We start from the raw sequence: 27,352 nt of genomic DNA, 5'->3' as shown, positions 1-27,352 counted from the left end.
CTGGACTTTTTAGTTTTGCATCCTGCTCCCTAGCTTGTTTGAATAGAAAGTCCTGCCATCCTTGACTTTTGGGTTAGAATTTTGCAAGACCCCATCTCGATCTTGTAGACTAGTTTTGCTGAATATCCAGAATTTGCAGAGAAAGAATAGGGGAATTTGGCTCATCAGCAAAGCACCTGTTTTTTATAAAATATATATGTACTCTAATACATAGTGCAGAAACACCAGGGCAACAACACAAATGAAAGATTCTTGCAATGACAGAAAACATGTTCATGAGCAAAGATCTTCTGAACCCAGAAGTCCTGATGATCACATTTCTGTGGCAAGAGGAAAGGTAAATATATATACAGAGAAGAATAGGTGGGTGGAAGCTACAGGACATTGTTTTCCATCTGTTCTTTCACATTTCACTATATCTACACCCAGCACAGGGAAATCACTACAGTTGTGAAAGGGTGGTTAGAGATGAAAGGGGTTAAGAGCACCCATTTTCTGCAGTAACATATCCGTAACAACCACTCATAAATTACCAGGCAACTTCACATGTCATTTTCATGCTGTCCTTTGCAATATTAAGTCCCACTCGTGTTTGTCTTTCCATTGGTGATGTAGCAAGTGTTCTGCTGTGAGACAGTTGCCAATCAAAGCACATGTCTTCAGCCTACTCTGGTGTTGAGGGAGAAGAAACTGGCAAGGTCTGGACCTGTCACACAGGTGTCCTGAAATCTGGGACAGGACTCCTGGTGTATTCTCACACTCCGTGAGATTGCAGAAGCCAGCCCCATCCTTCTGCTCCACTGCTATTTAATTCTCTTCCCCATGTGGAACAGAAACTGGAGTATGAGTCCCTCAGCCCTGGCCATTCTCCACTTGTCTGAGCTGAGACAGAGAAGAAAAATAGGGTGAGTATGTCCAGCTACGAAGAAATGCAGAAGACAAGTTGACAAGTTTTCACTTCTAAAAAAGAGCACTAACAGATCAGACTCTGGAATTAGGAAGGATACCCACTGAAGCAGTATAGTAGATTTCTGAATGTCCAAAGGCAAGAATGATCCCTATATTTGAGCAGGCATTGCTGAAAACTGTTTCAGATGCAGTTGATGGGGCCCTTTCCTGCCAAGTCTTCAAAGTATAAAGGTCATTCTGAATGCTGCCAAGATGCACCTTCAGTCGCAGCAGGAGTAGACCTTCCCAGTGATGCTGTCACAGCACCAGGCTGGGCAGCCTCTTCTAGATCCTCTTTAAGGCTATGAAGGAGGACGTTTTCAAAGACTTGGCCCATACTGCCTGTGGGCTCTGGGGCTGGACTTCTCAGTCCTCTCTTTTTGACAATACCTCAGATTGCAATCATGTTACATACCAGGCTAAAGAGGCTAGGTACCTGCCTGCATGAGTTTGCCTCCAGGAATCTGTCAACAGAAATGACATGAGGTTAATCAAAATAAAGCAGTTTATTTGCCAAGAAAAACAGAGAGAGATGAATCTGTAATAAGAAATCAATGCCAGTTTTGTCTAATGCCACATTCTACCTTCCTTCGAGCTTCTTGGTGAATGTGGGCTGAGCTTGGGTGTTCTCTCACCCCCTGAGGGGCCAATTTGCGCCTTCTCTACCTACAAAATCTGATGCTGTCAGTCTTGAGCAGCTGTCAGCTTCCAGCTCCTTTTGCACAAGGAATACTTTTAGCTGCACAATTTATTTTGATCTCTGAAGTCTCCTTTCAAGGGTTTCATAACTATAATCTTGTCTATTGTATTTGTAAGTTCTACTCTACAGATTCTCTTTGATACAACTTCATTGGACTTTGAGGGATATGGACAGTTTGAATATGGAAACAAACTACAAAATCAGTCCTGGTTTGGTAGGAAACTGAAGAAAATAATGTTAAAATAATACAAAGCCAAAGCCTAAGACTGAAGAGGAAGTGTCTGACCGACAGCAATGTTAGGATACAGGAGGACAGCACAGTCTGTTGGCCTGTGACGTGTCCTGAAGAAAACTTTAACCAAAGAATGACTGGCCTAGTAACATGCTGGGACAGAATCATAGTGTCCTTAAAGCTAGTATCAGATAAAGCAAATTTGAAAAACCATCATACTCTGAGCTTTTAAAAATGATGCACTTATGTCTGATGACAAACGAAGGTTACAAAAGGCATGCCACAGGAGGTCTACCTGAGGTCATAAGACAAATGAGAAGGACACACATTACAAAATTCATCATCAAACTTCATAAGGAGATGGAAATGTGAGTTAACAACTTACTGGTTTGTACAAGGTGTCAGATAATCAATACGCACAGATGGGCTGAGACAACGGAGCCCTTGTACACGACACAGCCAGAAACAACAGCTTTTCCAGTACTGCCTTTCAACATCGGTAAGGGAAAGCATGTTGGTCTGCACAAAGGTAAAAGGATACTCATAAAAGAATTAATAATTGCTTTCTTTACTATAGAGTGTTTAGTTTCAATATTATGATTATTGTTCAAACATGGTGCTTAGAAAGGCAGATGTGGGGAAGCACTCTTGGAAAAGCTCATGCATAGTGCCCCTGGCTTTGGCTGTCTTGTTCTGAAAATACTCATTTCCAGGAGCTGGACCTACAGAATCCATACATGGTCTCCACCCTCATGCTACATGCTAGGCAGCTTTCCTGGATATTTTCCTTGACTGTTTCACCCGTTCAGCTAACTTTTTCCTACAGGCTATGCTGGATACCACATAATGGTGTGACTAATTGAAGTTGTTTCTTTCCCACTTCCTCCTCAAGATCTCTTGATTAATACTTCTGTTGTATACCTTAATTAGCACATTTCTGGCTTCTGGCTGCTTCTATCTCTTGGAGCTTTCTGAAGAGACACTAGTAAAACTTTACATATTGTATTATGAAAAATATTGCAGGCACAAACTTCTTACTAGATTTGAAATTATATCTTGCTCGCAGATTTCCATTAAAAACCCAGCATGACACCACAGATGGTGAAATGGGGAATGGGCTGCTTCCTGTATGCATGGAATTTCATTTGGTAAATCCCATCATAATCCTGTTACAAAATTAGACCATTAAAAGGAAAATAGCAATTGTTAGCCTTTCTAATATAGTTTGTATTTTCCAAGGGTTTTATTTTACTGATTCAGTTTCCTGCCTACTGAATAACGACTATCAAATTGGATTTACATACAAAGACACAGAGGAAACTAGTTCTGCCATTAGTTTTCCCATAGAAAATGTTCATATTATCTAAAGAGATTGTCAGAAACAGTCTTTAGCTTCTATTATAGAAGTCTTCAGCCTCTGCTTTTGGCCTTACATGCACTCTGACAGAGACCTGAAAGACCATCACAATGAATGGGAAAATTGCAACTTTTATTCAGTTTTTGAAGAGGACAAGGAGGAAGACGGGGTCCAGAAATGGGCAGTCTTCTCTTTAGAGTCAATAAGGCCTGCTGCAATTTTGTGTCCATTGATGAGAATCAGCTAAAAGGGGTTCCTTTGAAACTCTATTTGGGCATATGGCAACATACAACAGTGCTTATTTTAAGCTCTTTGTAACAACTTTTGTCCTGTTGGGGTGGAATGCCACTACTACAAAGTTATTTGATACAACGACCTTAAAAAAAAAAATTGCCTTTTGTGCTTTTGTGTCTTAGGTTCCTAACACAAGTTCACATTTGCTGGAGAAGGCTAAATTTCCAGTGTTTTCTAAGGGGATCTGACTACACAGCTCCCATTAATGTTGTGATGAACTCAGGTAGCTTTATCTCTATGTGCTGCAAATACGCCTCTTTCATATTCCAAGACTGGACAAATTGATTTCATTTCCACAAAATGGAGAAGCAAATGATGCAGAAAGGCAATAAGAAAGGCCACTGCTCTGTCCATGTGATCCTTGAAGGAATACTTATTTTGTTTATTTATTTTTAAGAGTTGTGGGCTTCAAATATTGCATCGCTTGCTTGGAACAGTGATTATGGGAACCGAGATTTTACTGGCATCAACCACAATAATATAAAACATCCACAGTTACAACAACAGAAAGACATCAGTAACTGAAACAAGTGTGCATGCATTCTTCCTGCTGCATAAAACCTGGTTCTGAGAAAAGATGCTTGGATAGTGGGCAATAATCATCCATCTTTCCATAAAGACTGTCACTTTGTGGCTTATAAAAATTAAATAAAGCAGGCATGTAGAGCCAGATGGTTATTTCCTGTTATTAAAGCTTTAAGGGACAAATTAATCTCTGTTGTAACTCCATTGACTTCAACAGGGTCTCTATTGACTTAAGCAGAGTTACATCACAGATGATTTGGGTGGGTTCTGGAGGATGGGGACCATTTAGAGAGTCATCTGTGTACAACTTCTGCGTTTCAGTTAACTATTATGAGCTGTCTGTATCTTTGGGTATGACTTCACCATGTAGTTCCTTGTGCTGCTAATACAGCAGCTTCACACAATGCAGTGGAACATGATGCTTGGGTTTTGGAAGCAGCAAAGCTGAAATAACTGAAATAAATAGCTACAGTGTTGCACCAGGATGAAAGCTTTGCTGGGTCTGGAGCAAGTTCAGATACCTCTGTGGAACTGAGTAGAGCAGATGTACGGTACTCTAAGTCTCATAGTTTGTTTTTCTGCTATATTCTTATCTCCCCTTTTCACTTGGGTCCTTGTCTAATGAGAAGACTTTTGTTAAATACTATGAAGACCTGAGTGGATTCTGCAATAGCAAACTAAAGGAGCAAATAACTTCGTCTTACTGCTGAAGGAAGAGTTGCCAAACTACCACAACCAAAGCCCATTTGCACCATCCTGTGGACTGGGAAGACTGAAAGAGAGGGAGAGCAAAGGCAGGCTTTGGGGGAAGCAAAGTCTCTGAACAGTTAACAGATACTAAAAGACTAAAAGTGCTTTTGTTTAGGGGAGGAAGAATCTGTCTTGCTGCTAACACTAACGTGATTCTCTTTTCTTCAAGCTTCTGAAAATTGCACATCTAGTCTAAAACAACTATATTCTCTTAAGACAGTAAGGAGAAGGGCACCTCCCATGTGTAATGTGTTTCATCCTAAAACATGTGTCTAAGGAAAAGGGAATAAGTTGCCCTCTTGAGCCAGCTCTTTGTCACATGGACAATGGAAGAAACCTGCCTTTTAGACACCAGCTACAAAGGAAGTGAGATGAAACTAGGTCGGTCTGGGCAGGATTATTCTAGGGGGAATGCTACATTTTAGCACAAGCCTCTTAAACAACCTCTTCAAATGGTACAGTTTGTTCAAAACAGTGAGAAAATGGATGTAGATGTTTCCTGTATTACTTGATTCTTTATGTCTATTCTGCAGCCTGAAACAATGACATTAAAGGATGACATTAATAACATTATGATTATTTTAAGTAAGCCTCCCCACCAGTTCAAAGCACTCGAATGAATCTAGCATGTTTTCTCCAAGTGTGTTTGACCCATAAGGTTAGCTTTGGGCTGCTAAAATCGCTCAAGACACAGTAGGAAGGAATAGTGTTGATATGTTAAATACTCACAAAATAAATGGGACACCTGGGCTCAGTTCCCCCATTCAAACCAATATCTCCAACAAACCGATATCTCCAACCCCCTAGACAGAGTGCCGTACTTAACTAGTCTAGCAACTATTTTGGTGCAGAGTGTTGCAGCCTCTAAGCTTAATTATTGAAACTGTGCTCTTGAGAAGAAAGCAAATGGAGAGTCATTGGCTGTTAAAACCCATGGATGGGAGAATATCTTTGCAGTGTAGCGATAACAGCACAAGTGAGGGATGTGTATTGGAGTTCTTTTACAGTAGAAGAGGATGTTAAACCATTTTTTCCTGTCCCTTTGATGTGCCCCCTGGCACATTAGATTGATACATAGAAGGGGAGCAGCTCCTCTTTCAAATATGCTTTAAAAGAAAATAGTAAGTCCTGACCAAGTCATTAGAAGACTGTAGTCACCTGTTCCCAGGACTGAGTCCCAAATGGCTAAAAAGTTCTTCCCAAAGCTTTGGAAGGTTTATTTTAAGCATTGTCTCTGTCCTTAGCTTTTTTTTCATCCTTTCCTTTGGGAAGTGTTGTGCTTGATTGTCTCCCCTGACAACCCCAAAATACCCTGGGCTGGATATTATGAAGCCCAGTCTAAATACTCTCCCTCTCTTCATACCTTGCAATGGGTAATTCAGTTGTGAACTCCACCACTGGAGCCAAGCATCTACAAGAGATGTGATGAAGGTGTGAATGCTCCCTCTGCAAGTCCTTCGGTGCCTAGTCTGCAGCATGCAGTCTCTTCCCTTGCTCCCTCTTGACCTTTTGTTCTCATATACAAGCATAGTTTCTGCTGGCTGGTTTTGAGAGGTCGCAGCTGCCAATGCCCAAGCCAGTGCCAATGAGAGGACTCAGCAGTGCTGAGCTGAACATGACACAGGTTTTCCTGAGAAAGAGAAATATTGCCTGGGATATTCAGCTGTCGTTTGATGTGGAGAAAACACGGCCGTTTTCACAAATGCAAAGCATGTCTCTGAATTTTCCTTTGGGAAAGAACCCGGATGCTACGCCAAGCATTTCCTACCCAACAACAGGCTGCCCTGCTGCTTGTGATTCATCAGAGGTTAGAGTACCTATGCAAAGAGTTGGACATTATTGCCCACAATTTCCCAAACCAGCAAAGATGAGTAAGAAGCTTTCAAGATAGCCTGGGAAACATGCTGACTTCAAGGACCGTGGCTCATGCCCAGCTGTCACAATAAGCTGATTGCTTATACACGCTCTAGAAACAGGAGGTTGTCTTCTTCAGTGTTTATCAACCACAAACTATTTCTTGGAGTCCAGCTAAATCTAGTCAGTGCTTTTACATGGAAACTGAGAGCAAGTCCATTTTAGCTGGCAGCCTGGTGGCAAATGCCCTCACATTTGGAAATCCTGTTCTGGATGGTAGCTTAAAGGAAAGTCTTGAATCTAGCTGACATTTCATCAGAGGGCTGTAATCAATGTCTAGGGTCTTCTGGGCTAAGCCTCTCAAGCTCTTCAGCTGGAGTTCTGCCATCTTTTGTCTAATCATTAAATATTTACTAAATAAAGGACATGAAGCTTATTTTCATGCCAACTAGGGAGCTCACATGAAGACTTTGGTGGATTTATGTATGCCCACCAACCAGAATTTAAATTACCTCAATGCAGGCAGCCACTGAGCTGTGGTTTTGAAGAACCCCAGGGTTCGAAGAGCTGACATGCACCAAGTGCAGTCTTATGCTCTACTGACCCTACTCTGCTGATGGTACAAGACATGCTAATGAAGGACAAACTGTACAGCTTTGAGTGGCAGGTAACAAGCAAATCCCAGTACTATAGGCTGACAAGTTCCTCGTGGTTGTCAAGCTCTGGGCCTTTATCCTCATGAAATTCAGATGTCAGGGAAGTTAAAACAAATCAGATGGTTAAATATTTCCAGGATTGCAGGGTGAGAAACTGTCCTTGACATTTTCTAAGTATTTTGATTTTAAACTCTGTCCATTCATTAGACATTCTGTGCTATTTATTGGATATTGATATATTAGGGTGATTTATTTGGGATTATCAGGTCTACCAGTGTATTACTTTTGACTGAGACAGTGAAGAAGCTAAGGACAAAAAGACTTTTTTCCTTTCCCCCCGCCCCCCCGCCCAGTGCTTTCAAGGGCTGCCTGCCCTCAGAATGGAGATATTCATTGTTCATGCAAAGGTGGGACTTTGTGAAGTGAAAAATCCAGAAGAAGGCTTTGTACTGCTCCAGCCACTGCCCTGGAGCACTCTGGGCATGGCCCACGTGGCATCCCAGGATGCAGCTGGCAGAGATGGACCAGCCCTGGCCTCTGCTTCAGAGCGTGAGCAACCAAGTCATGAGCTATCTGGGATGCCTCTAACTATTATTATCTTTGCTATGGTAGCCCAGCAGAGGGAATAAACCACAGTCAAATATGGGTATAAAACTACATTAGTTGGAGATCTGTCTAGATGGGAGAAAAAAAATCCAACTGTTTTTTTGTATGGGACTGCACAATGCTACCTTCCAATCGATACTATAGGCCATCAACTGTCACCTGGGAATGCTAATGTCACAGCATATATGACAACTGGAGGTAAGACAGCAATAAAAAAGAATGTTTTTAACCAATTTGCCCTAAGGCAAATTTTAAAAAAATATTTGCAATACACTTAATTAGTCCTAGTAGAAAAAGAAGTGACAGTAACATAAACCACAGAAGGAGCTTAATCTATCTTGAATTTGCTTGGCTTGGAAATAGTGCAAATTGTGGACAAATGTGGTCATGTGTAGGTAAAAAAAATTCTTATCTTCCTTAGTTATTTGAACAGGGAAAAAAACACAAGAAATGTCCTCTCCCCTTGGTACTTGGAAACAGCACTGGGAATCAGAATAGATTTTGCTTATCCACTTAGAGTAAGTTAGCGTTTTGATGAAGCCTATTAAAGCTCTTACTACTGAGCATAAATATTGGACGCAAGGGCATTTGCCACTGACTGAATGTACTGTACGTAACACCCACTGGTTGCAAATAGCTTGGGGAAAATTGAGAACTCATTAAGTAATTGGTATTTTGTTAAAAAAAATCTCTATTGAGTTGAACAGCTGCAGTTTTGTGTGTTTTTCCAGGTTCAGTAAGTTAATGAATTTTGTTATTGTTGTTGTCTGATTTTTTTTTTCATTTCATTCTAAGAGATGACCTGAATGTAATGCACCATGCCAATGTGATCTGACTGCCAATAATCAAGGTGAGCACAAGCAATAAAAAGTAAAAGAAGTGGGGAACTGACACTTGCTTGGTTAAAGATTTTCAACTCAAGAGTTCAGGATGTTGGAAAAATTCATAGACCCTGAGCCAAATTTCAAGATTATAGGTATACTGCTGGTCAAAATACAAAGTTGCAAAACTGAGGAATTTCTGACTCAATGTTATGTTGACCATTTAACTCAGCAAGGAATTTTATGCGTTTCAGTGTGGTACATGGAGGCCATTGCAATGCAGTTATTCACCATGCAGAGCGTTGTGGGGAAGGAGGGAATAGGAGAACAGCTAGAAAACAAGTTGTTCTTGGCCTGCTCCAGCCATTAGATGACTAATGCCATGGTGTCAGTAACTTCAGGCTCCTTAAGGAATATTGGTTTACAAAAGGGTCAGGACATTACAAGGGGTATTTGCATTGCCAGCTAAGCACAGGTCAAAGGAAGCATAACTGCAAACTCTCAGCATCAGATATAAGGGCTATTAGAAAATTAATATAAGCCATGGTGGTTTCTCTATGGTCCTGCGAAGTCAATCTTTGGCATCGTCATGACAGGAGAAGCGTTAACTTCCTTCGCAAAGATTTTCTCTGTGTATTTCTGCAATGCACCATCACAGCAGAGCAACAAAGAGAGTACAGATTTGTTGCAGAACTGCTTCCTAATGATTCTCACATGCATAGTTCATTCAAATGTTGCACTAATAATTCCATATGAATGCCTCCATCATGAGAACTACCCAGGAATCAAGAGCTGGATGCTAAGACTAAATAAATTGTCTTTATTCTTGCTTAAAATCTCAATTCTTGCATTTGGCTTATTTTGATTATGTTGTCTTACAGAACAAAATACCTTTTGAGAAAAGTTATCTGAGAACTATATGAGGAGAGAGATGTTAAGATCTTTATCCACATCTTTTCTATCACTTGGATATTGTTTCCAAAGTGAGATATCTTTTATTCAGATCTACAAAATGATTGTAAACATGGCCCAGGACATCTTTCTTAGACACTTTTATGTAATTGTAGTTTTCCTCAGGACATGCCTTGAAACAATGCCTTAATGCTATGTACCATGCACTTTTTATCAACAATATTGTCTTATTTACATGCAGATCAGAGGTTGAATTTATCTGCAGGGGATTAAATAGTTCTTGAGAAAGCCTACAGTTATGCCTATTCTGTGTTTTCCTTACTGTGAAGTGTATACGTCAGCTGGACACTGGGATAAAATTCCTCTCAGTGAGAACGGTAAAGCAGTGGAACAGGGGCCCAAGGAGGCAGTGAATTAATTTTTCTCCTGATTACCTGGGCTGAAGGCCAACCTGTGAAGGTCCTTTTGCCTTCTGTCTATGCCTTCATTTATTGGCTGAAAAGAGCTACCACCTCTAGGGCTTGTTTGCTCCTCTGCTGCGTCATTACACTACCACAAGTTGCCCATGGATGTCCGCTTGGACTGCCATCGGACTAGAGTATTTAGACAATGATTCAAAATTATAGATGTGTATGCTTTCACTGACATGAAGAGTCACAGCCCAGTGCCTTTCCCTAGCTGGCTGTGTCCAGCACCAGTTGTCCTCTGTTGGGTTCATGGTGGCAGTGCTCAGCACTACAAGGGAGCACCAAAGGCTCTATGATGGTTTTTACTTTTAAATCATAGTCTTTTGAACTGAAGTATCCAGTTATGCTGGGAATGAATGAGTAGTCCTGCTTCAGCTTCCCCGGATGTCAGGGCCCTGCAGCATGGATGCATTCCCACAATGGCTAAAACATTGCTGCGGAAAATAGTCATGATGGTGTATGCTGTGGGACATGCAATAATTTTCATCTGGGAGTAAGACGAGAGTCAGAATAAAAAAGTATAAAAAACATTTTTACTGGGCAAAAGTTAATTTGATTGCTAGGCTTAGAAATGAGATTTCCAGGCTGTCAGGTCATAAGAACAGACATTTTCAAGAGATTCCTTGCCAGAAGTGTAAATATTTGCACACTGGAAATTCTCCAGGTTTCCAATGCTCAAGGTTTCCCTGGTGTGTGTGTAAATACCACAAAAACATCCCATGTACTAATCCACTGAGCTCTGTATAGGTTCAAAGTCACTAAAATGTCAAAAAGGACCCACTATTTTGCTTCCAATAGCTTGTAGCTAAGATCCAAGCCAGGTGCTGTCTCCAAGAATCCTCAACTTTCATGAGATAAAATGATGGTCTCCTGGGGTGCATTAGGAAGAGTGTTGGGCAGCAGGTTGAGGGAGGTGATCCTGCCCCTCTCCTCAGCCCTGTTTAGGCCTCATCTCGAGCCCTGTGTGCAGTTCTGGGCTCCCCAGCACGAGAGAGACATGGAGCTACTGGAGAGAGTCCAGTGTAGGGCTACACAGATGATCAGAGGGCTGGAGCACCTGCCCTACGGGGAACGGCTGCGAGAGCTGGGCCTCTTCAGCCTGGGAAAGAGATGGCTGAGGGGGGATCTTATCAATAAGTACCTGAAGGGAGGGTGTCAAGGGAACAGGGACAAACTCTTTTCAGTTGCCCTGTGTGACAGGACAAGAGGCAATGGGTAGAAATTGAAGTGCAGGAAGTTCTGCCTGACCGTGAGGGGGAATTTCTTCCCTGTGAGAGTGACAGAGCACTGGACCAGGTTGCCCAGAAGGGTTGTGGAGTCTCCTTCTCTGGAGATCTTCAAGGCCTGCCTGGATGCAACCCTGTCTACCATGCTGTAGGTGACCCTGCTGATCAGGGCGGTTGGACTAGATGATTTCCAGAGGTCCCTTCCAACCTTACTGATTCTATGATTCTATGATTCTATGATTCTATGTTATTTTGCTTTCAGCAAAGCCTCAGATTAGCTCTCCTTCAAGTCTTCCAAAGGAACACACATAGAAATACATGAAAACATAATGCTCTTCTCATTTAGGGCAAAGCTTCTCAACAATGGAATAAAATGTGTGCTTTGGCTAAAATAATAGCATACTGTTCACCTTCAGCCTTTTGGCGTCAAGGCAGTAAGAAAGAGTTACTGCCAGCCAAATCTTAATTCTGTCCCTTACTTGAGCCAAAGCCAGGCCTTCTTCTGCAAATGTAACAATTACCATGTAAAATACTCCATGATACCCAACTCTATATTTGTTCATTGCAAGCAAAACATGAAGAAATGTTTTCTTCTTTGAAGCTTTTGGATGAAAACTATCACAACAGATGGGACCCTTGAAATCCATTAACAGTTTACAGAAATAATTCACTCAGAGTTTGAACTCCAGAATGGCATGATAAGAAAAAAGGTATTTTCTTCAGTCTTTCCTGGAGTCCACTCCGGACATGCTCATTACCGTAAACCTTTTTGTAAGAAGGAGTGATATGAATCTGAATGAGAAAATGATAGTTTTCTTCCAGTCCCACAAAGTATTTAGTTATATCCATAACTACATGTATGTATGTACCATGTATCCAAAGCTCTAAGACTTAAACGCACAGCTTTATGAAATGTGTGGATCATAGTTGTCCAAGGTGAGTGTTAAGTAGAATTATCTGGCAATGCACCAAATTAATTTACAAGACAGCCATAAACACTAGTGCAGACATAACTGCAGAAATTTTAGTTTTCATTTTTCCTTTTATAAATATGCATCATGTGTTCTCTGTAGGAACTTTCTATCCCTCCTACTCAACCCTTGTTATGAAAACCGTATCTGAAGTAGCATTAAAGCTTGCATTTCCTAATGCCTCCTACTTCTCTTCACATCCTAGTGATAATGAAGAGAAAGTTTTGTTCTCTGCTCTTTCTCAGCTTCTAGAGCACCACGACAGACACATGTGATAATGACTTAAAAAGCGATGAAATTTTCTCTATGTCTGCATTTAGCTCCTAATCTCATATCTTTATGCATTGTTCAACCTACGGTAACAATCTCAACCCAGACTGCTGCAGACCTTTAACTATTGCAAGACTTATTTTGCAATATTCATGTTGTTCTTTCAACCACAAGCCATTTAAAAAGGTTTTAACTCATGACAAAATGTAGTACAGAAAGAACTACCAAACTAGAGTATTTTAAGAGAAAAGAATTAGCTAGCATCAAGTACAGGTTGAAATATCAAGGCAAGGAAAACCACTCAGTTTTCCCAGTACAATGAGCACATTTTAATGGTTCTGGATGAACCATCTATGGGAGTTATGCACATATGCAGGACAAATATGGGAGAGTTTAGTACTAGCCCCCAGCCTTCATTGCAAAGCTTGTGCGGGGCTTGGCTTCTGTTGCAAATCCTGCCTGCTGGTTTGGGTTCCTGAATCCCAGACTTTCCCAGTCGGACACTAACTTCACATGCTGCTCTCATCTCATACTTTGAATTTCCCATTTACCAGATAAATGGTAAGAGTGGGCTTCAGGCATTAATTTTTTGACAATTCCCTTAATAATGAAACACACTAAAGTCTATTAATTGACAAGTCCTATGGATTAGGGGCATGCACAGCCAGCAAGCTCATCTCAGGCTGGGGAGGGCTCTGGGGAAAACTCCTTAAAAAGACTTGATTGCCTGCCATTCTCCATTCATGACTCTAATGCCTGACTGGAGGTCATTTTTGGAAGATTAGTGTCATCCAGCTGAACTAGAAAACAGGTAAGTCATGACGTCCAATCCCTGGATATTTCGTATGAAACACTTTAGTGCTAGAATGCATGTGTGTTCCCCAAGTCCTTTAAGCATTTCTAAAGTTTTAGTTAATTTACCTCTGCTTTTAACTTTCTGGTGGTGGAAATATGAAATCTACAGGGCAAAGAGCCCCAGTATCAGAAAGTACGCTGTAGCTCTACCATTTTTCTTTTTGGATCAATAGTCTCACTGCAGTAAATCAAGCATTTAAGATTTGTTGAGCTCCAAGAGCACCGTGCTTTCTGAGATGAAGAGTCCAGAGATCAGTTAGAAAAAGAAAATTTGATTATTAAGTTGGATTATTGAATTCAAATGGAAAAGTCAGAAGAACTTCCTTGCAGAGAACCAGCTCACTTTCTAAAATTGTTTAGATCTCTGGGTGCCTGGACACCGAGATAAGGAAGGCAGAATTATACTCAGTGTTTTCCCAGTCTCAATAGGAGATATATGCTATACACCTTGTGATGGAGAAGAATATGCCTTCTTTACTTAGTGTTGGTATTTATGTTGGTGCAAGTACCAAATCAAGCCTGATCTTGACAAATATTACATATACTGTAGGGCCCACCTTATACACACAGAGTTATCAGCTAATAGCTACTAGAAAGTCTAAAAGAATAAGGCCATGCAGAGCTCCTGGGAGCTGACCAACTTTTGATAGTCACACACGATGTCTTCTTTCTTCAGTTATTTTTTCTTAGAATATCTTCCTATCCAACTTTAAAAGAGTGAAAACCTCCTTCCACTTCAGTCTTGTCTACCCTGGAAAAAAACCCCAGTGATTACTGATTTGCAGTAAGTGTGGGTTTTGTTTGGGTTTTTGCTTTTATAATGCTTTATGTGAAGAGGTTTACATTCCAAAATTAATGGTGGCACAAAGGAGTGGAAAATCTACCTGGGCAGCAACATCAAAAAAGAACCTTAGAAAAAAAGCTGGGAAGATAAGGTTACTCAGAGCACTGTGAGAAGCAAGAGCCAAATTTGGAGCTTATACAGATGAGTCTGAGGTCACTGAAGACAAAAGAGAGGGACACATTTCTGCCAGAGGAGGATTTTTTTTTTTTTTTTTGTAAACCGGTTTGGATAGTGACAGCTACTTAATTTTGTTAGCTGACACTCTGTAATCTCTAGTGCTTCAAATCCAGAACATCTTCCCAAAACAACTTTTTCTGACTTGCCAAAAATGCTCTGCCTGTTAAAAAAAAATCAATCGTGAGTTTTTGCTTGCTTTCAGAATTAATCAGTCTATGCTAAATAGCCTGAACTGCCAAAAATTCGGTGTTCGGTTCCCACAATAAAAGACACCAGAAGCACTGCAGCATGGTGTAGGAGACCTATGCAAGCCATCTTTTTCAGGAAGAGGGGTAGACGTGCAGCATGGATTTTGCCAAGAACAGAGCAAATATTCCATGCAATGTTTAACTGAATTCTTCTAAATAAAATTCAAAGTTGAATGCTGTTAGACCAAATGTCAAAGAGGAAATTTACCAAAACAGCAATATGTAATATTTGGATCTTTCTTCCAGACGTACAGTTTCCAAAATCATTTCTTAAGGAATTCATTGGAAAGACAGGACAGAAAAACAACTTGTGTCACTCAAGACAGAACTTAAAATTCTAAAAAAAAGCCTTTTTTAGAAAAAGCCTTCTCTGGAGATCTTCAAGGCCCGCCTGGATGCAACCCTGTCTACCATGCTGTAGGTGACCCTGCTGATCAGGGCGGTTGGACTAGATGATCTCCAGAGGTCCCTTCCAGCCTTACCAATTCTGTGATTCTATGAATATAATTCTCAGGCAACAAAAAAGTATTGAGTTAATAACAGTGATTATACACTGAAAATACAGGATGAGCAAATACTCACCTAGCTGTTTCCAAAGAAGATTGTATATATCTTCTTTTGCAGTAGCACTCAGATCCCGATGAAACAGGCAGCAAAAAGTGGGGCAAAAATCTTCATAAAATGTCAGTGAGCCTGAGCATACAGAAAAAGTAGCATTCAGCAGCAACTATCTCCAGAAACATTACATCCCAATCAGTCCTTCCTGTTTGCTTACATGGAAAGGGTGCTGAGAAGACAGCACTAGTATTCAGCCTGCTCCTGAAGCAGTGGGAAGCATTAGTCCTAATGCTACCATCTTAAAAAGTGTTGCTGAAGTCAAAGAGTGTAATAGGGAGTCTGGTTCAGAGCTGGCATTTCATATCATTTTTAAATCTGACAAACTGCCTTTACTAAATTACAAGTTCTTTTAATTAAGATGTCTCTTTCCTGCCATACAGATAAGCACTGTTTCTGATTTTTAGTCTTTTCTTTTGCCTTCTGGCTTTTTAAAAAACTCTTTATCTAGCACAGGCACATTAAATCTCACGGGATTGAAATGAACTTTGCTTTGACATGAGAAGAATGGCAAAAAATTCCCTGGTGGGACAGTTTTCTGCTGGAAATGCAGACCTAATAGATCCAAAATGTTCTGTATGGACACACTAGCATTCCTGAGGAGCAGCAGGGAGGTGGCCAGGCTGCTCTCCAGGCTGCCCCATGCCTTCCTTCCCTGAGCTAGCCTTGTGTGTGAGCTACCAGGAAGGCGAAGCAGATGGCTCACCCACAAGCAGGCTCTTCAGCCTCCTGCTTGAGCTCCTGTTTTGGCTGGCACCATGGGCTCCCAGGGCTCCCCAGATCTGGTGGGATTTCTATCACTCCACTGTGTGTCTTGGTTCAGAAGGAATAGAACACCTACCTCTGGAAATTTTCTGTACATTGTCAGTCCTAATCCCCTCATGATGAAGGTGTTAAGGGTTGCATGGTGCATCCCAGTGACAAATCTTTGGTGACACATATCCTCATGATGTGATTTCACCACAGATAAAATGTCTGGCAGTGTCAAAGCAAAAGGCAAAGCTGTGTTTAAACAAGGAGGTTAACACTTCACTGAGACCCTTTCATGAGGCTGGTTTGTACTAATCCACACAAATGAGGCTTGGTGGTGATTTCCTCTGAAACCCACTCTGGGTTGGTTGCATCTCACTTATCCCTGGAGACTGTCATCATAATGTTGAGATCTGGTCTTCCTAAACTCCCTGCCAATCACCCTGGAGAGAAAGATGTGTCCAGAAAGCAATTCAGCCTTCCTTGGATCTCCTTGTTGACTAAAGAGGAAGCTAGATCAAATAGATTTTCCTTTCAATGGCATGTCTCAAATTAAGTGGGATGAATCTTGGCCTTCTTGGCAAGGCTTCCCACTGTCCTTTGTGCTACTCCCCATTTCTGTGCATTATAGGTTTTCATTTTTACTGAGGTTCCAGCAAGATATGGTGAGAGCGAACTGACTGCTGCTGACTAACTGAATTTAACATCTAGGAGACTGATGTTTGAAGTCCATCATGATTCCTTTCCTGACAGATCTGAAACTAACCTGGGTGGTCAGTATTATTTTTAACTCTCTTAAAGATCATTATGAAGAAATCAGCTGTCTAGGTTGCCATCCTGCTTTGCTGGACAGTAACTCATAGAGATGCTCTTGCCAAGTCACCTGCCACACTGTAACTTGAACCGCAGTTTTCGAATGAGATTCTGCTCGGCTTGCCCTCTTTGTCCTGGGCTGCGAAGGCAGAAAGGATTGAGGAGAAGCAGGAGGAGGATAAGACAGAGGGATGGTTTCAGTGAAGTGTTCATGGGGAAGTTTCATGGTAGCTTTCTCAGCTCAAGAACACATCAATGAACAGAGGAGGACTATACTGACAATGCTGGATGATTGGTAAAGGTAACAGGATTTCAGAGGAATGAGCATCATTGTCCTGGCTCTCCAGACCTGACTGTCCTGACTGTCCAGAGTAGAGACAGCTACATCACGGGTACATCTCTGCTACATTTGAGTGGCCATTGCCTTCTGGAAATACGTGGCCACCACCAACTAAGTGCTTGCCATGGTCATGCTGATCAATGAAGTCTGTACTCAGACTGCAAAGATTTCATCGTTATATGTATTACAAACTTGATCATCCTCAGGAGACTGATGATAACTATATATGACAGCAGTTCCCCGACAACCTCCACACACATAACAGAATTTATATTCCTGATATGTTCTTGGCCCTGATCTTGCAGTTCATAACAAGAGATAATGACTGCCAAGACAGGTTACAGCACCTGGATAACTTGCTTTAAATTTGTCAGAATGTGCATATATGAAAAGGAGTGCCACAGTACATATTTTCACCAGAGAGGAGGGTGATCTGGCACAAGTGGGATCTGTGTTCCTGCTTTTGGGTGCAGCACTACTTACCTTCTTCTAGCACATTTGATTATACTTCTACTGTTTTATTGTTTCCTAAAAGGGTTCAAGATGTCTGTAGATTGTGATTTTGAGACATAGAAAGGTGGATGGCTGATATTAAATGGAAAGTTAACAAGGAGAACATCAGTTAACAAGTTAACATCAGTCTGAACAATACCTGTCAACATCCTAATTGTATGGCATATGTACAACATCTGCAAATCTTGGAGTCAGTCTGTTTTATGGCTGGTAATTCAGAGTATGATTCAGAGACTTAAGACACTCATCAGGAGCATGTTATCAGGGCAATCTTATGTCCCTCCACTGGAGGAAGAACACCGACTTTTATATGGTGATGTGGTTTTCCAAGGGCTTTGAATTTTGAAATGTCTTGAATGTCAAATGCAGCTTAGGGTGGGGATTCGGTGGAAGTTACAGCATTCTTTCATTCATTTTAAGCATAGTGTATTTTTTGGCTTGAATTGCATGGTCAGTTTGAACACCAGTTCCTCTTGGCCCAGCAGTCCTTTCTGTCTGTGTGATAGCTTTGCTGTGCATGCTTCAAAGTCTTTCAGGCACTTCAAGCAGCGTATATTTTCTAACTCTAAATACATGGCCGATATAACTGTTTTGGGAGAACTGCCTAGGCAGTCATTGTGTGCCTATGTGCAAAGGAAGGGGGAAGAAATGAGAGTTACATATTTTTATGGACCCTTTCAGTCACTATGATATATGAAAGACTTAAATGCCAATGTAATTTGACAAGAGATGCCTTCCTTGCCTCTAGAGTACTAACAGAACTGACACTGTGAACACTGAAAGCTGTCACAATAATGATTCAAATGAAGGAGGAGTTGAAAAAGTTCATAGAAACATAGAAACCTTGGGTGCTGGGTTCATCATACAGAATAATTAATATTGGACGGGACTTCTGGAGGTCGTTCAGTCCAACCCCTTGCTCAAAGCACATCTTCTAGATTAGACTGCACAGGGCCTTGTACAGTCAAGTTTTGTGTATCTCCAGAAGTTTCTACAGCCTCTTTGGGCAACCTGTTGCAGTGTTTGACTACCATCAAGTTGTTGTTGTTGCTGTTTTTTCCCCCAATGTAACTAGAATTTCCCTTGTTGCAGTTTGTGTCTGTTATTTTTCATCCTATCATTGCATACCACCAAGAAGGAATCTGGATCCATTTTCTCAACACCTGACATAATATTTCACCTCACAAAAGTCGAATTTGGCTATTGGTGACAAATTCACTACTGGTGCCAAATGATGCAGTAGCAGTTTGGTGTTTAAAGGGCCGTAGAGTTTGATTCCTACACACAGCTCATTTCTGTCAGGCCAGAAGAAGCTATCTGAGGCTGAACAGGTTGCAGCTTTTCAATATATAATTCCAATGATCAGTTTTCCTCAGTCCAGGTTGGTAAGCTTTAAGGATGCCGTGCATTTGATAGTTTGTATTGTCTAGCTGTAATTACCTGTTCATTAACACCACAAGCTCCTGTGACACAGTGTCTCTAGATATATTTTTGTCTACAGACCCACTGATAAACTCTGTTTTATCATTGTGAACCATCTTTTTTGCCAGGTCCCATGTGATAATGAACTTTTCTCAGCTTGGCCCTTATTTATCCTCTTTCTTATTGTTTCTCTCTTTTTCTCCTCTCCTCTCCATTTCCTCTCCTCTCCTCTCCTCTCCTCTCCTCTCCTCTCTTCTCCTCTCCTCTCCTCTCCTCTCCTCTCCTCTCCTCTCCTCTCCTCTCCTCTCCTCTCCTCTCCTCTCCTCTCCTCTCCTCTCCTTCTCTTTTACTTGTTCCTGGAGCATATTCTGTTTCTGAGTAACCTTCTGACACTTCACAGAGGCCTTCACTAGCTCCTCGAATATCTTTGTGTCTGTTCTTTCACTTTCCTGTTCACCGCATGTTGGATACTGGTTCAAATTCAAAGGCTGAGTATAGAAGGTGGCAAAGCTTTAAGATGAGAAATGTATGAGGTCAAGATTATGTACTCTTCAATTGCTTTAATGATAAAAAAAAATCATTAATTTTAGATACTGTCTTCCAAACTCGAGATTATCTGGATTGGAAGATTCTTGTGCTGAGGCAAGGATCTCCACAGGTGAGTGGATGAAACAGAGGACTTTAAGGGTTGCACAAAGTTAAGGAATTTGATCAATTTTGTGTGTAGATTTTTCACTAACAATGCATCAATATTTATACATGAGAAAATCATCTATTAGACAAACCCCAAACTTGCAAAAAGCAGCAGAGTCAGCAAATTCTATTCATAGAATCATAGAATCAGTAAGGTTGGAAGGGACCCCTGGAGATCATCTAGTCCAGCCTCCCTGATCAGCAGGATCACGTACAGCATGGTAGACAGGGTTGCATCCAGGCAGGCCTCAAAGATCTCCAGATCTTTGGATCTGGAGAAGGAGACTCCACAACCCCTCTGGGCAACCTGCCCCAGTGCTCCATCACTCTCACAGGGAAGAAATTCCCCCTCACAGTCAGGCGGAACTTCCTGTGCTTCAACTTCTGCCCATTGCCTCTTGTCCTGTCATATGGGACAACTGAAAAGAGTTTGTCCCCATCCCCTTGACACCCTCCCTTCAGGTACGTGTACACATTGATAAGACCCCCCCTCAGCCATCTCTTTCCCAGGCTGAAGAGGCCCAGATCTCGCAGCTGTTCCTCATAGGGCAGGTGCTCCAGCCCTCTGATCATCTGTGTAGCCCTATGCTGGACTCTCTCCAGGAGCTCCATGTCTCTCTTATGCTGGGGAGCCCAGAACTGCACACAGGGCTCGAGATGAGGCCTCACCAGGGCTGAGGAGAGGGGCAGGATCACTTCCCTTGACCTGCTGCCAACACTCTTCCCAATACACCCCAGCAAACCATTGGCCTTCTTGGTCACATGGGTACATTGCTGGCTCATGGTCAACCTGTCATCCACCAGCACTCCCAGGTCCTTCTCTGCAGAGCTGCTCTCCACAAGGTCAGCCCCCAGCTTGTACTGCTGCCTAGGGTTATTTTTCCCTAGGTGCAGGACTCTGCACTTGCCCTTGTTGAACCTCAGAAGGTTCCTCTCCACCCAGCTCTCCAGCCTGTCCAGGTCTCTCTGAATGGCAGCACAGCCCTCTGGTGTGTCAGCCACTCCTCCCAGCTTGGGATCATCAGCAAACTTGCTGAGGAGGCACTCTGTCCCCTCACCCAAGTCATGGATGAAGGATGGGACCCAGTACTGAGCCCTGGGGGACACAACTACCCACAGGAATCCAACTACTCCACACCACTGATGACGACCCTCTGAGCTCTGCCTTTCAGCCACTTCTCAATCCACCTCGCTCTCCACTCGTCTAACCCACACTTCCAGAGCTTCTCTAGGAGGATGCTTTCTGAGATGGTGTCAGAAGCCTTGCTGAAGTCAAGGTACACAATGTCCACTGTTCTCCCCTCATCTACCCAATCATTCCATCCTAGAAGGCTATCAGATTGGTGAAGCAGGGTTTCCCCTTGGTGAATCCATGCTGGCTACTCCTGATCACCTTCTTTTCCTCCATATGCCTGAAGATGACATCCAGAATGAGCTGTTCCATCACCTTTCCAGGGATGCAGGTGAGGCTGACTGGCCTATAAGTTGCCTGGGTCCTCCTTCTTGCCCTTTTTGAAGACTGGAGTGACATGGGCTTTCTTCCAGTCTTCAGGTACCTCTCCAGGTCTCTAGGACCTTTCAAAGATGATGGAGATCAGCTTGGCAACAACATCCACCAGCTCCCTCAGGACCCGTGGGTGCATCCCATCTGGGCCCATGGATTTGTGGATGTCTAGCCTGCCCAGAAGGTCTCTAATCCTATCCTCCTCAACCAAAGGGAAGTCTTCCCTTCTCCAGACTTTCTCTCTCACGTCTGGGCTGCAGGATTCCTGAGGTCTTCCCTTAGCAGTGAAGACTGAAGCAAAGGAGGCATTCAGTAATGCTGCCTTCTCTGTATCCCTTGTCACCAGGGCCCCCACCCCATTCAGTAGTGGGTCCAAATTTTCCCTAGTCCTCCTCTTGCTGCTGATGTATTTGAAGAAGCCCTTCCTGCTGTCCTTGACATCCCTTGCCAGACTCAATTCCAGCTGGGCCTTGGCTTTCCTCACAGCATCTCTACATGCTCTGACTGCATTCCTATAATCCTCCCAAGTAGCCTGTCCCCTCTACCACATTCTGTGTATTTTCTTCTTCTGTCTGAACTTGGCCAGGAGCTCCTTGCTCACCCATGCAGGCCTCCTGCCTCTCCTGCTGCACTTCTTACTCATAGGGATGCACCGCTCTTGAGCTTGGAGGAAGTGATGTTTGAATACTAGCCAGCTCTCCTGGACCCCCCTTCCTTCTAGGGCCTTAACCCATGAGACTTCACCAATTAGGTCTCTGAGGAGCCCAAAGTCTGCTCTCCTGAAGTCCAGGGTTGCAATCCCACTTGTTGCCTTAGTTCTTTCTTGCCAGATCCTGAACTCCACCATCTCGTGGTCCCTGCAGCCAAGGCTGCCCCCAACCTTCACATCTCCAACCAGTCCCTCTCTGTTGGTAAGGACAAGATCCAGCAGGAGACCCTTCCTCGTAGACTCCTCCACCATTTGCGACAAGAAGTTATCATTGATGCATTGCAGGAGCCTCCTGGACTGCTTGTGCCTTGCTGTGTAGTCCTTCCAGCAGATGTCAGGGTGGTGGAAGTTCCCCAGGAGAACCAGGGCCTGTGATCGTGTGACTACTTCTGGCTGTCTATAGAAGACCTCATCAACCTTCTCTTCCTGGTCAGGTGGCCTGTAGTAGACACCCACAACAGTGTCCGCCATGCTAGCCTGCCCTTTGATCTTCACCCATAAGCTCTCAGCTGCCTCGTCCTCCTCCCCCCTTAGGCAGAGCTCGATGCATTCCAGTTGCTCTCTCACATAAAGAGCAACTCCACCACCTCGCCCTCCTGGCCTGTCTCTCCTATAAAGCACATAGCCATCCATGACAGCATTCCAGTCATGTGAGATTCACAAATATATGGGAGCAATTTTAGTCTGCGTCTTGCAAAGTCTGCTGCTTTTATAGAGATCTGTTGTGTCCAAATATACATTAACACATTTCCACAGTGTTTAATCGAAACTACAATTGGGTTGGCAAATTGTGCATGCGCAATCATTTAGGCACGTAAATGGCAATAATTACTGTTATTACTGCTGTGCTGTAAATCCCATTCTCAACTGCTTTAGATCAGCACAGCTCTAGTGAAGACAAATGAGGGGAATTATGCTGATTTATTCTTAAAGCATCAGACTATATTTGAAATGATGACAAAGTCTATCATATATTAGCCATTTCCCTATGGTATATACCTCAAAGTAGTAGTCTCTTGATGTAACCGTTATTTCTAAGTTACCCCCTTGCTCATCCTTCAGTGATTTTTATCCGTGACTATGGTACTACAACATAAGGGAATAAAATGTATTTTAAACCTTTTCTCCATTAGCTGTAGTTCTACTACATGGATCATAAAATATTGCCTGTGTAGGAACTTCACAGGAAAATGGCAGTCATCACAAGTACATTTATAAAGTCTACAGCAATTATTTTTTTGTGAGACTGACAGTAGCTAATGGAAAGTATTTGGCTAAAACCCCAGAAACCTGTGCAAATCTGCCCCTAAAGAATTCCTTTGAAATCACATTAGGGATTAGTTTGTCTCTATATTTTAAAATGCAGGAGCAATTGTCTGATAGTTTTTCCTGTCCAGTTTGGATCTTGGGATGATTTTTTGGTTGAAGAATATTGGCCAAAACTCCAGTTTTAACCTTTTCTCACTTACACCATCCTGGAGTTAAACAGTAATGTTCAGGGACATATTTACTGAAAGTAGTAAGCCAATTTAAATCAGAAAATAGAGGTCTGCATGGAAGGAAGGACAAAAGAGACATGTCCCTAGTCCCAGGTCATGCAGCACCAACCTGAGCTCCATGTAGAAGTTTCTTTCCCAGTGCACAAGGAAAATTAAGTTTTTAGAAATGGGTTTCCCAGAAGCAGCATGCTAAGCAGGGAATGCTGAAGAAGGGTGGTGGACATGGGAGTCATCCAGTCCTCTAAAGACAGGATCAGTAGTGACTATCACACCACACTGCAACTCCTGCATGGGACATGCACCCAAGTTTCCTTTCCAGGAAAACTAGGGCATAGGTCTCTCTGTGTTGCACAGCTGGGACATGACTGGCATTTGCACAGAGACCTGGGATCACAAAAGGGCTCTCAGCAGAGATACTCCAGACTACAAGCAACACAGTCTGGCACTGCTAATAGGGATTGAGGGGACTAGCCTCAAGGTTTTCATTTACAGACAGGGACATGAAAATAGTGACCATCCTTGGTCTAAGTCTCCTCTCATTTTAAAAATAAGTTTAGCAGTGTTTTTTTGTAGAGAACAAGATGGACAGGAGCTGTTACTCAACTCGAGTGTCTTAAAGATAAATATCTAAGTCTGATCTAGTCACCATCAGCTCCCTTTATACTCAGTGGAGACACCTCTAGAGAGCAAGTCATCTGTCCTATTTCTTCTGTGCTCTTCTGCACCTACTTATACATTAGCTCTGCCAGTAAGTGACCAAAAAGACTGAACATCTGAGACACATGAAGATTTGTTAGGGGGTCTGCCTCTCTGGGAAGCTAACAATGATCTTCAGCTTGAGCATGCTCTTCGGATTCAAACGAATGCAGTCACAGAGGTTTGCCAGATGCTGCAGGTTGCACCTTTTGGGGTGCAAGCAGCAAAATGAAGTCCTTGGTCTTCTGTTTCTGGGAAGAAGATCCCTCTCCCTTCCCCCCCCCAGCCTGATTCCTCCAAACTGAAATTGAGCTATACAAGGGGAAATTAGGCAAGAACAACACCTGCCACAACTGCCTTAAGTTTTAAAGGAGTCTATTGACAACACAAAGCACTATTGGCAGATTATACTATTGCGCTAGACTGTCTTTTAGATAGGATGCAACCATGTTATCACTGAGTGCCTTAAAAGTAATCCACACAACGGGACAAACATCGTGAAAGTGTCTGTTTTTCAAATCTGAAAGTTCCTCTTTGGCACCCTGTAGGATTGTCAGTCACTAGAGCACTCAGCACTGATACAGAGGTAAGTAATAACTTAAAAGACATTGTGTTGGTAGAGAGCCTTTAAGACTCACAGCCTAGTTCTGGCTTTAGTAGAATCAGTAAAATGCCTTATTCTGCATTTGGCTTCCTTTGTGCAGCAATTCACATGAAGTGTTCAGTACTGGAGAGGTTCTGCAGTGCATCTGCTTTTATATGGTCCTATTCCTCCTGCCTGCCCAGGCAAAGAAGATCGTGCAATGTAACTGAACAGCAGTAACAACGACACTGTCATTTTGAGTATTCAGTGGACATATAGTAGAAAAGTTGTCAATAAAAAATAAATGAATGCATGTTCATCTGTACAGGTTCATAATGAAAAGTAGTGCTGTGGTAGAGTGAAATGATGTGGCTGTTTTCTTGAGATCTCTAAGAAGCATGCGATGAATCCTACCTGGAGCAGAGCAAAGTATCATCTGCCTTGTTTTAGTAAGTTTGTCCTGCTCTGAAAAATGCTGTTAAAAAAAAAGACACCAATACTTGATATTATCCCGTGGTCTTCCCCTGATGTCTCCAAAACCAGTAGTACCTTGTCTATGCTATTACCATTATCAACCATCTGATAGCTGGTAAGTAGCTTTAAATCTATCCCTTCCAATTAAAAATAAAGTAAAAAGCAAAAGTAAGGTAAAAGCAATATAAAAGACATATGGCACTGTAACTCTGATATTTCCCTTAGTTACTGTTTAAAGACTGGGCTGCCTAAGGGCGTCCACACTCCTGAATTGGAGGTATCGGCTACCTGTACAACACACAGGAGCCATGCAGAGATGAAAGTTTAGCTGGCAAGAAGTGCTAAGAGATGAATGTCTCTAATGTCTCTCGGTAATGGAAGTGCTAATGTCTGTCCCGAAAGGAGGTGTCTCTCTCCTTTTGGGACCCGTCACCCTGAATCCATAGCTTGAAGGGAGCAGCTAAGTCCTCTCAGGAAGCTAAGCTTTCTCACAAAGTACAAGGGAGAGATTTCAAATATTGTTATTTAAAGTATTGAAATTTCCACCTGAAAACCCCGAATCAGACCTTTCTCAAGTGACAGCCCTAAAAACAAGGCTAAAGAGGGCTTTTTGCCCCACCTCCTCCCCTTGATGAGATAGTCTTTCTGAGCACACTGAGACACAGGAGAGCCAGGCAGCATCTGCCAGATACAGTCATGTCTTTGAAGTGGGTTCAGATGCCCTCAGCTGAAGGGGAGAAATGAACCAGTCTGTCATGGCCTGTGAAAGTCTTTTGACCGGGAGGTTATTAGATACCACAGTAGCAAAGGAGAAGAAGAAAGTTTTGCCTCCTCTAATGCAAAGGTCCTCATAGGGATATCTCACTGGGGACTTAATTGTACAGCTGCTTAGCACTAATATGGTAGGGACTATTCTGCCATGCCCAATAACAGATGTCAAGGAGCTGTGGGACCTTTACATATGACCAAGAAAGTCTGAACAACAGCTAGGGAAATGGGAATGATAGGAGCCTAATTAAGATCCAGATTAGACATATTCCATGTTCCTAATGTTACTGGACATATATTCAGGATCCTAATTATAATAACAATTGAACATCTATCTATTTTGAAGTTTATATATAAATATATATATATACACATACAGATACACACACGTATTTGGAGTGAGAGAGAGCATGCTGTGAAAAAACGATATATATACATGTACATATATGTATGTGTGCGTGTGTGTGTGCCATTTCAAATCCTTCCACAAATCTCACTTCTTATGGGTAAAAAAAAAAATCTAATATATGTGACCTGTGAAATCTTCTTCCTTTCTCTAAATATTTGGTTGCTATGTTTAAGACTGTACATGAGATGCAGACAACTGCTTTTTCTTTTTTTTTTTTTTTTTTCAAAAAAAAATATGAAAGCTGTCATGGAGAGATACAGCATTGATTTATCTCATTGCTACTTTCATATTGTTCTTTCTGCTTGTTTTTTCTTGCCCATTTTTCTCCTATATATAGGAAACCTTACCAAATTCTGCTATTGCATGATGAATCCTTCTTTTTAGGCCTACATATATTTTTAGCCAAATGAAAAACAATGGCACTACAAGTAATTTAGTTGAAACAGTGGATGTAGGGAAAACTGCACACTCAGGTCAATTGCACTAAACCTCACGATCTCCTTACTTGAGGCATTCACAAGAGAATCTTATTTCTCCTTAACTCATTCTGTAGGCACCTTCTGAGAGTGATTCATCACCTCCTAACACCTAATTACTCTCAGAGGTGCCTACGACTAACCGTGAACAGCAGCAAGTCTGGTATTTTGTCTCCTCAGTTAGGTGTCTTACATTAGAAAGTATGAGTTTATATCTTACGTACCTATCCTGCTAGCAGGGCAGTGCTACTCTGGGCAGTGTCCTATATCAGTGTGGCATTTTGCTGAAATGGATGACCAGAGCTTGGCATGCAGTCATAGAGCCTTTGCACAATTTTATGGTAAAGCATATATAGTTTTGCTACTATACATAAC

The sequence above is a fragment of the Rhea pennata genome, chromosome 1 (genome assembly GCF_028389875.1).
Source record: "Rhea pennata isolate bPtePen1 chromosome 1, bPtePen1.pri, whole genome shotgun sequence".
Taxonomy (NCBI): Eukaryota; Metazoa; Chordata; class Aves; order Rheiformes; family Rheidae; genus Rhea; species Rhea pennata.
Note: the sequence above shows the minus strand (reverse complement) of the source record.